Genomic DNA, 7836 nt, shown 5'->3' with positions numbered 1-7836 from the left:
TACGTCTTATTCTGTGGAATTGAGAGCAAGGAATATTCCTCTTCCATTTATCCAAATGGCAACTCTTAAAATGCAGGTAGCTATTAGCATCCACTGTTTTAATAAAGTTCTTAGTACAGATGCTGCCTTCCACCGATGATAGTACCAAATCCAAAAATTCTATTTTAGTAGTGTTAAAATTAGACGTGAATTTAAGATTCATGTTGTTATTTGAAATATGGATTAAAAATTGGTTAAAACTTGCCTCTGTGCCTTCCCAAATAATCAATATATCGTCAATATATCTTTTATACAAAATTAGGTTTGTCCTAAATGGGTTGTTGGTATAAACATAACAATTCTCCCAGCATCCCATATTTGATGATAAAATTGATTTAAAAACTTAAAATAATTGTGGTTAAGTATAAAACACATAAGATCACATAAGAATTCTCTTTGTAAAACATCCATAGTACCATCCAACTCAAGGAATTCCCTTGCTGCATTTATACCTTTTGTGTGCTCTATACATGTGTAGAGGGATTGCACATCTATAGTTGCCCAGTTATAGCTCTGTTTCCACTGGACTCCCTCTAGACACTGCAACATATTTGTGGTATCTTTAAGGTAAGATTCTAATTTGATTACATATTTTTGAAGAAAAAGATCCACAAATTTAGATAAATTAGAAGTCAATGAATCTATAATAGGCCTGCCCGGGGGTTCTGTTAGCGATTTATGTATCTTGGGCAAAAAATAAAATATAGGGATTCGAGGGTTAGTATTCATCAAAAATTGGAATTCCTCTTTGTTGATGATGTTGTTATGCAGACCATGGCCCTCATTCAGAGCCGTACGCTCTGAGCAGAGCGCACGCTCTGAATGAGGGCCGGGCTCCATTTTCATGGTGCGTCCTCCTGGACGCTCGTATAGCTGTGGGTCACCACCCACAGGCTATACGAGCGTGCTTTTTGATGGCCGCGATGGTCGAGACCATCGCGACCATCGAAATTGCGAGCCGGAGCCTGCGGTTGAGGTTTTCAACCGCAAGCTCCCGAGTGATTTTGGCTCTATCAGAGCCAAAATCACTCCCACTGACATCACTAGTGATGTCAGTGGGCCGGCTTCTGACGGGAGGCGTTCCCGTGGGAACGCCCCCGTCAGGGAGGCACGCCCCCGGCACGCCCACCAAAGGGGGCGTGCTGTCAATCAACATTGACAGCACGCCCCCTTTGATCGGACACAACGAGCGAAGGACTTTCCTTCGCTCGTCGCGTCTGGTGCATGCGCACGACGGAGCTCCCTCCGTCGTGCGCATGCTCAGTGCATAACATCGACCCACTTGTGAGCGGACAGCCGCTCGCGAGTGGGTCTGAATCAGGCCCCATGTACCAATATGGTCCTTAATTAATCTATGTAATTGTTACCTGGATCATTATCCAGCTTCTCGTATGAATTCACATCATCCAATAGTCTATGGGCTTCTTTGAAATAATAATCATAGTCCGTAATGACTATTATTATTAACTGTATTTTATATATATAAAATACAAGTCGGCGGCACTCTGTAATAAACGTTACTACTTGCTACTTCAATGTTTCGATGTTTATTCCATCGTCTTCAGGATATAAATAAGTTAACAAACCCGTCACCACCGCCATGTGCACAGCCGCAGCTTCCGGGTGCAGCGCCCACAAATGACATCACCGGAGCGACCAGTTGCCTAGGCAACAGAGTGAAATTAAAAACAAATTCAAAGAGCATAGGCAAAATATACAAAATTGTCAATACATACAAATAAATACACAATACTTGTAGGTTGAAATCAAATTCAGTTACAATTTCAATACAAACATAAATTATGAAAGCTGTCAGTGTAATCAGTCTGTAAGGATAATCATGCTTGTGGCTATAATGTCCACAACTACTAGGACACCTAACAAGGGAATCAAAACAACCCACCACAATGTTGCTATACATAACCACTATAAATGTTGTAATCAGGGTAATACAGAACTATTGGCCTGTTCAAGTGTTATAATCAAGGTAGCATAAATCTGCAGCCAAGTGATGTTAATCTATCCATATCACAATATATCGCCATCAATACCATTCTACACCCGACCATCCCCCGGACAGACATCATTGAGGGGAAGGGAATACAATAACCTAAAATGACACTAACCAAAAAAACTTTGATTGTCTGCATCATATTGACCAACACCATCAAAAACATCGATGTTGTGATCGATAAAGGCATAACCTAGTCACAATATTACCTGTTATGTGTTGTTTGCATTCTGAATACACAATACATATAAATATATAAAAAAATTTGCTAACAGGGCAAATAATACTAAACCACATGTAAACAAGAACACATATTAAAAAGCGTAAGGGTTTAGTAGACAGATAACCGTAAATCACTATAAGAAACAATGCAAGCCCAAGCTATCATTGAGGTCTTTGGGGTGTAAAGCCCCCAACGATGAATCCAACGGGATTCACACTGGAGTAATTTCTGGGATCTATTACCCCCTCTATTGGATAATGGATTGTGGTTGATAATAATATAACGGAGTGTTGGTAGATTGTGTCCAGCCTGTGTGAAATGTCTTGCGACAGGCTAGTCACTAGACCCAGAATCAATAGCTGCTCTGATGGCCGACTGGTGTACGATCCCATAGGAATCTATCCGTCTTGCCCACATAACCTTGCCCACACGGGCAAGTGATTAATTAAACCACAAACTAGTGGTGCAACTAAGTCTAAATTTAATAGAGTAATGCTTTCCACTGTGAGGATGGATAAAACTGTCTCCAGTCATTAAGTATCTGCATGTGAGACAGTTCAAACATTTAAAACATCCGTTCTTTTGTCTTAGAAAATGCGTCTCACCCTTTTGATCTAATTTGCTGATATTGGTCTTAACAACCCAATCACGAATGTTTTTACTTTGTGAATAACAAGGCATAATGGAAAAGTCAGATAAATTCAAATCTGTATCATTTTGCACAATGGGACAGTGGGCCTTATTCAGACCCGGTCGTAAGCGCTGAGTGCTCACAATCGGGTCGATGTTTGCCCACTGGGCATGTGCACGTCAGAGCCGGCTCCGACGTGCACATGCGTGAGACCCGGCCAGCGATGTGCGCTCAGTCGCTACGGGTCTAGCACCAAAGGGGGTGAGCTGTCGATGGTAATTTGGGAGGCGGGCAGGGGGGGTGGCCGGCCAAATGGAGGCGTTCCCAACAGAATGCTTGCTGTTTGGGGGTGGCCCCACTGATATCAGCAATGATGTCAGTAGGGAGCTTCCTGCTCAATCAGAGCAGGAAGCTCCCTGGAGCTTGCGCTTGCCGAGATCCAACCTTAGGGTCTCGTCGCAAGCCCAGATGGTCTCGATTGTCTAGACCATCGCAACCATCACCCTGGTCGGTCACTAAGCTGTGGGTGGTAACCCACAGCTTAGCTAGCGACCAGGTGGCCGCACTAAAAAAAAAGAAGCGGCCGCCCTCATTCAGAGAGAGCGATCACTTCTTGCGACCGCCTCTGAATGAGGGCCAGTGTCTTTTAGTTACTGAATTAATCCAAGGGATCTAAGAAGTTTTTCATGAGGGATTCTCATGCAACGCTCTTTAGCTTTCATGAGAGCTTCTTATCATGTCATATCCTCGATCAAGAAATGTCATTACCATTCCATCAATGTCCCATTAAGTTTACATTTGAGAGGGTTACTATTCTAGATGTGGAGGTAAGGAATTGTGATGGGCTGATTGGTACATGTTTATATATTAAACTGACAGATAGGAACACCCTGCTGCATGCCAACAGTTTCCACCCCAACCCCTCTATATTTGGGTTGCCGTATTTGCAATTTTTGCCTGCAAGATGCATTTGTAATAATATTGATGAACCTAGTGAGAAGATTGATGGAATGGTAATGAAATGTCTTGATAGAGGATATGACAAAGAAGCTCTCATGAAAGCTAAAGAGCGTGCCATGAGAATCCCGCATGAACAACTTCTTAGATTCAGCTCTAAACAAGGTCATTCTAAACGTATGCCCTGGGTAAATCACTATAACACCGCAAGCCCTATGATTAATCTATTAACTAAAAGACACTGGCCCATTGTGCAAAATGATACAGATTTGAATTTATATGACTTTTCCATTATGCCTTGTTATTCACAAAGTAAAAACATTTGTGACTGAGTTGTTAAGACCAATATCAGCAAATTAGATCAAAAGGGTGAGACACATTTTCTAAGACAAAAGAACGGATGTTTTAAATGTTTGAACTGTCTCACATGCAGGTACTTAATGACTGGAGACAGTTTTACCCATCCTCATAGTGGAAAGTGTTACTCTATTAAATTTAGACTTAGTTGCACCACTAAGTTTGTGGTTTATTTAATCACTTGCCCGTGTGGGCTTAGTTATGTGGGCAAGACAGATAGGTCGCCATCAGAGCGGCTATTGGTTCTGGGTCTAGTGACCAGCCTGTCGTGAGACATTTCACACAGGCTGGACACAATCTAGTAAGAGATATAAAATAGTGGGAAAATCTTTAGCGCAAAATGTAATGCAGCCCAGGAGTTAACAAATGCGGTACCCTACACAGCCGTAAAGAAATGTGATATATGAAAAAAAATGTTTAACTCCCTCTGCGCTATTATGGAGTACTCAGTATATTATGTGATAAAATTAGTAATTTATTAGAGGTACATAAGAGGAAAAGGTCACAAATTTTAAAATAAGATATCACAACATACAAAATAAAAAACATACAAATGGCACATGCAGGATGAAGTGCATTTGCAGGTGGACAAAAACGTGCATAAATTGGGACAGCAAGACAAAGTAAACGTGGATGTGTTGCTCAATTCAAATGTCACATTCAATTAGCATATGCAAGATGGAAATAAAGTGCAAGTGCAAAAGGACATGAGATTCATAAATAATGACAATGCGGGTATGGGAAAAATGTCCGGAAACATAAAAGTTCTTAAAAAGAGGTATACAAATGAGCACCTATGTAGTGTAAAAGGAGAGGACAGTTTATACCCAGAGTAAGTGTTGGAGCCACAGGTGGATAAAAATGCAAGGCACCTCCAGAGTACCCTGCATAGGCTCCAAAAGTTCTACTCCAATGTGGTAGGTCTCTTCAAGATGGTTCAGGTCTAGTTTTAGTGGGCCAATGCGTTTTGAGCTATAAAAAGCCTTGCAAAAGAGCTTTTTTATAGCTCAAAATGTGACCTGGCACTACCTTCACTTCCAGCTTTGTAAATTTATTTATGGGGTGCTGGGAGGAAAAGTATGTTTATAACAATAACCCTTTTAAAAACAATCTCATACTATATAAAAGATATATAGATGATATTTTAATTAGATGGGATGGCTCAGAAGAAAGTTTTTATTATTTTTTTATCCAAGGTTTCAGATAATAACGTGAATTTAAAGTTTACATCCAAATTCAGTACCCAGACTGTGGACTTTTTAGACTTGGTTTTAACAGGTGAAGGGAACAAGATTTCTACAAGGAATTTTATTAAAGAAGTGGATGCAAACAGCTACCTACATTTTAAAGGCTGTCATTTGAAGAGATGGAAACAATACCACACTCCCAGTTCTGCAGAATTAAGCGTAACTGCAGTAACCAGATAACCTGTGATGAACAGATTGAAATATATGCTAAAAGGTTTAGAGCCAAAGACTATCCTGAAGAAATTCTGCAGACGGCCATCAACAAAACCAAGGTCCTGGATAGAAATGATCTTTTAAAATACACAACCAAGGAGGATAACAAACACCAAATGGTCCCTTTTATCACCACCTATAATGGCCAGGAGGGTTTGATCAGGAAGTCTTTCAATAAACATTGGAACATTCTTCTTATGGACCCAGTTTTAAAAGATATTTTAACTCCGAAACCCCAACTTGTTTTTAGAAAATCCAGAAATGTAAAAGATATTTTAGCACCTAGTATGCTGAGAAACAATCATTAAAAAATCTAACACAAACCTGCAAAGGTAGTTACAAATGTGGGCACTGTAACATCTGCAAGTTCTTACACCCTAAGAGGAAAACTTTTACTAACTGTGACGGATCAAAAGAATACACTATCAAGGATTTAATGAATTGTAATTCAACCTCCATTATATATCTGTTGGAATGCAAGAGCGGCAAAAAATCTGTAGGGAAAACGAAGAGGATTTTGAAACTGAGAATACAAGAACATATTAGGAACATCAAAAACAGGATAGAGGGACATGCAGTGTCTAAACACTTCACCACGGAACACAATTCCAACCCAGAAGAGCTGAGTATTAAAGCCATTGAATACGTGACACTGGGCGAGAGAGGAGGAGATTTGAGCAACCTACTTTCAAAAAGAGAAATGTATTGGATATTCGAACTTGACACTATGGTCCTGATTCAGAGCCGGACGCTCTGACAGAGCGCTGGCTCTGAATCAGGGCCGTCCCTCTGTTTTTTTTGAGTGGCCCCCTGGCCACTCGTATAGCTGTGGGTGACCACCCACAGCTATAGCGAGCATCACGACCATCAGGCTTGTGACGAGACCCTTGTGGTAGGGTCTCGTCTGCTGCAAGCCCTGGAGTGCATTCGGCTCTTTCAGAGCCGAGAGCACTCCCACTGACATCACTTGTGATGTCAGTGGGGCCGGCCCCAAACGGTAGGCATTCCCATGGGAACGCCTCCGTCTGGCCAGCCATGCCCCCAGCACGCCCACCAAAGGGGGCGTGCTGTCACTCACCATCAACAGCACGCCCCCTTTGTAGCGAGACCCGGAGCGACGGCTTGGCCATCGCTATCCAGGTCTCGCACATGCGCACGATGGAGCCGGCTCCCTCGTGCGCATGCGCACTGGGCCAACATCGACCTGCTTGCGAGCGCTCAGCGCTCGCGAGCGGGTCTGAATCAGGCCCTATGTCCCCAAGGATTTAACGAAGGCTATGAAATAGCTCCTTTTCTATGAAGTTATACCTGTAAAGGCAGTATATTGAGCCATTCTCTACTACTATACAACATAATAATGGTCATTCGTAGGTGGGCCAGGTTAGTACTAGGGAGGGAGATCACCTGGGAATACCTGGTGTAGTAGATCCCATTATTAGGCTCACATCTGAAGTAGGGACTATGATTGGGGTATGTTGGTCTCTACAGCCATACTATCATGCCTGTGCCCAAACTCATCTGATCTTGGAAGCTATACATGACTGGGCTTGTATAGTATTGGGATGGGAGACCTCCCAAGAATACCAGGTGCTGTAGAGGTAATCCCCTAGTTAAAGATGTGCATCCATTATGCCTAAATCCCGTTAAGATGCAAAGAAGGAATTCTCCATACATTAATTGGACTCAAAGGAATATTGACTCTTAATAAACACTGGGAATAATGACTATTTCAAAACTGGACTGAAGAATGACATCACAGTTCAGTGACATTATTAAAAACTAAGCAATATTAGAAAAATTAACAGCGCTTGCCCCTTACAATATTTTGGTATAGTATGGTGGTATTAGATAGGAAATAATTGTGAAAACAGTAATAGATCAAGTACATCAGAATTTTACTGGAAACAATAGATTACCATAAAGGATAATCTCACACTATGGGCTCTATTTATTAACTTTATTTTGCCTAAAATAAAGTGAAAAAGGGTGTTTTCACACCCTTTTCACATTATTATAGTAGCACCTATAGTTATTACAGGGCAATTGGAGTAGAATTCGTAAAATTCTACTCCAACTCCTAAGTATCACTTATTTTTAGTAAGCAGATCGCATTTCCCATAATTGTAATGGGAAATGTGATCCGACCAAAGTTACTAAA

At 41.4% G+C, this 7836-nt stretch overlaps 1 pseudogene; it reads left to right on the top strand.

Annotated features, from left to right (window-relative positions):
• Window positions 1-7158: 7158 nt before the first annotated feature.
• Window positions 7159-7277, top strand: LOC148503969 (5S ribosomal RNA; annotated as a pseudogene).
• Window positions 7278-7836: the final 559 nt, after the last annotated feature.

Source organism: Taudactylus pleione, unplaced genomic scaffold (genome assembly GCF_031769625.1).
Source record: "Taudactylus pleione unplaced genomic scaffold, aTauple2 ptg000473l, whole genome shotgun sequence".
In the NCBI taxonomy this organism is placed as follows: domain Eukaryota; kingdom Metazoa; phylum Chordata; class Amphibia; order Anura; family Myobatrachidae; genus Taudactylus; species Taudactylus pleione.
The sequence above is the reverse complement of the archived record's forward strand: the minus strand, read 5'-3'. Positions and strand labels throughout refer to the sequence as shown.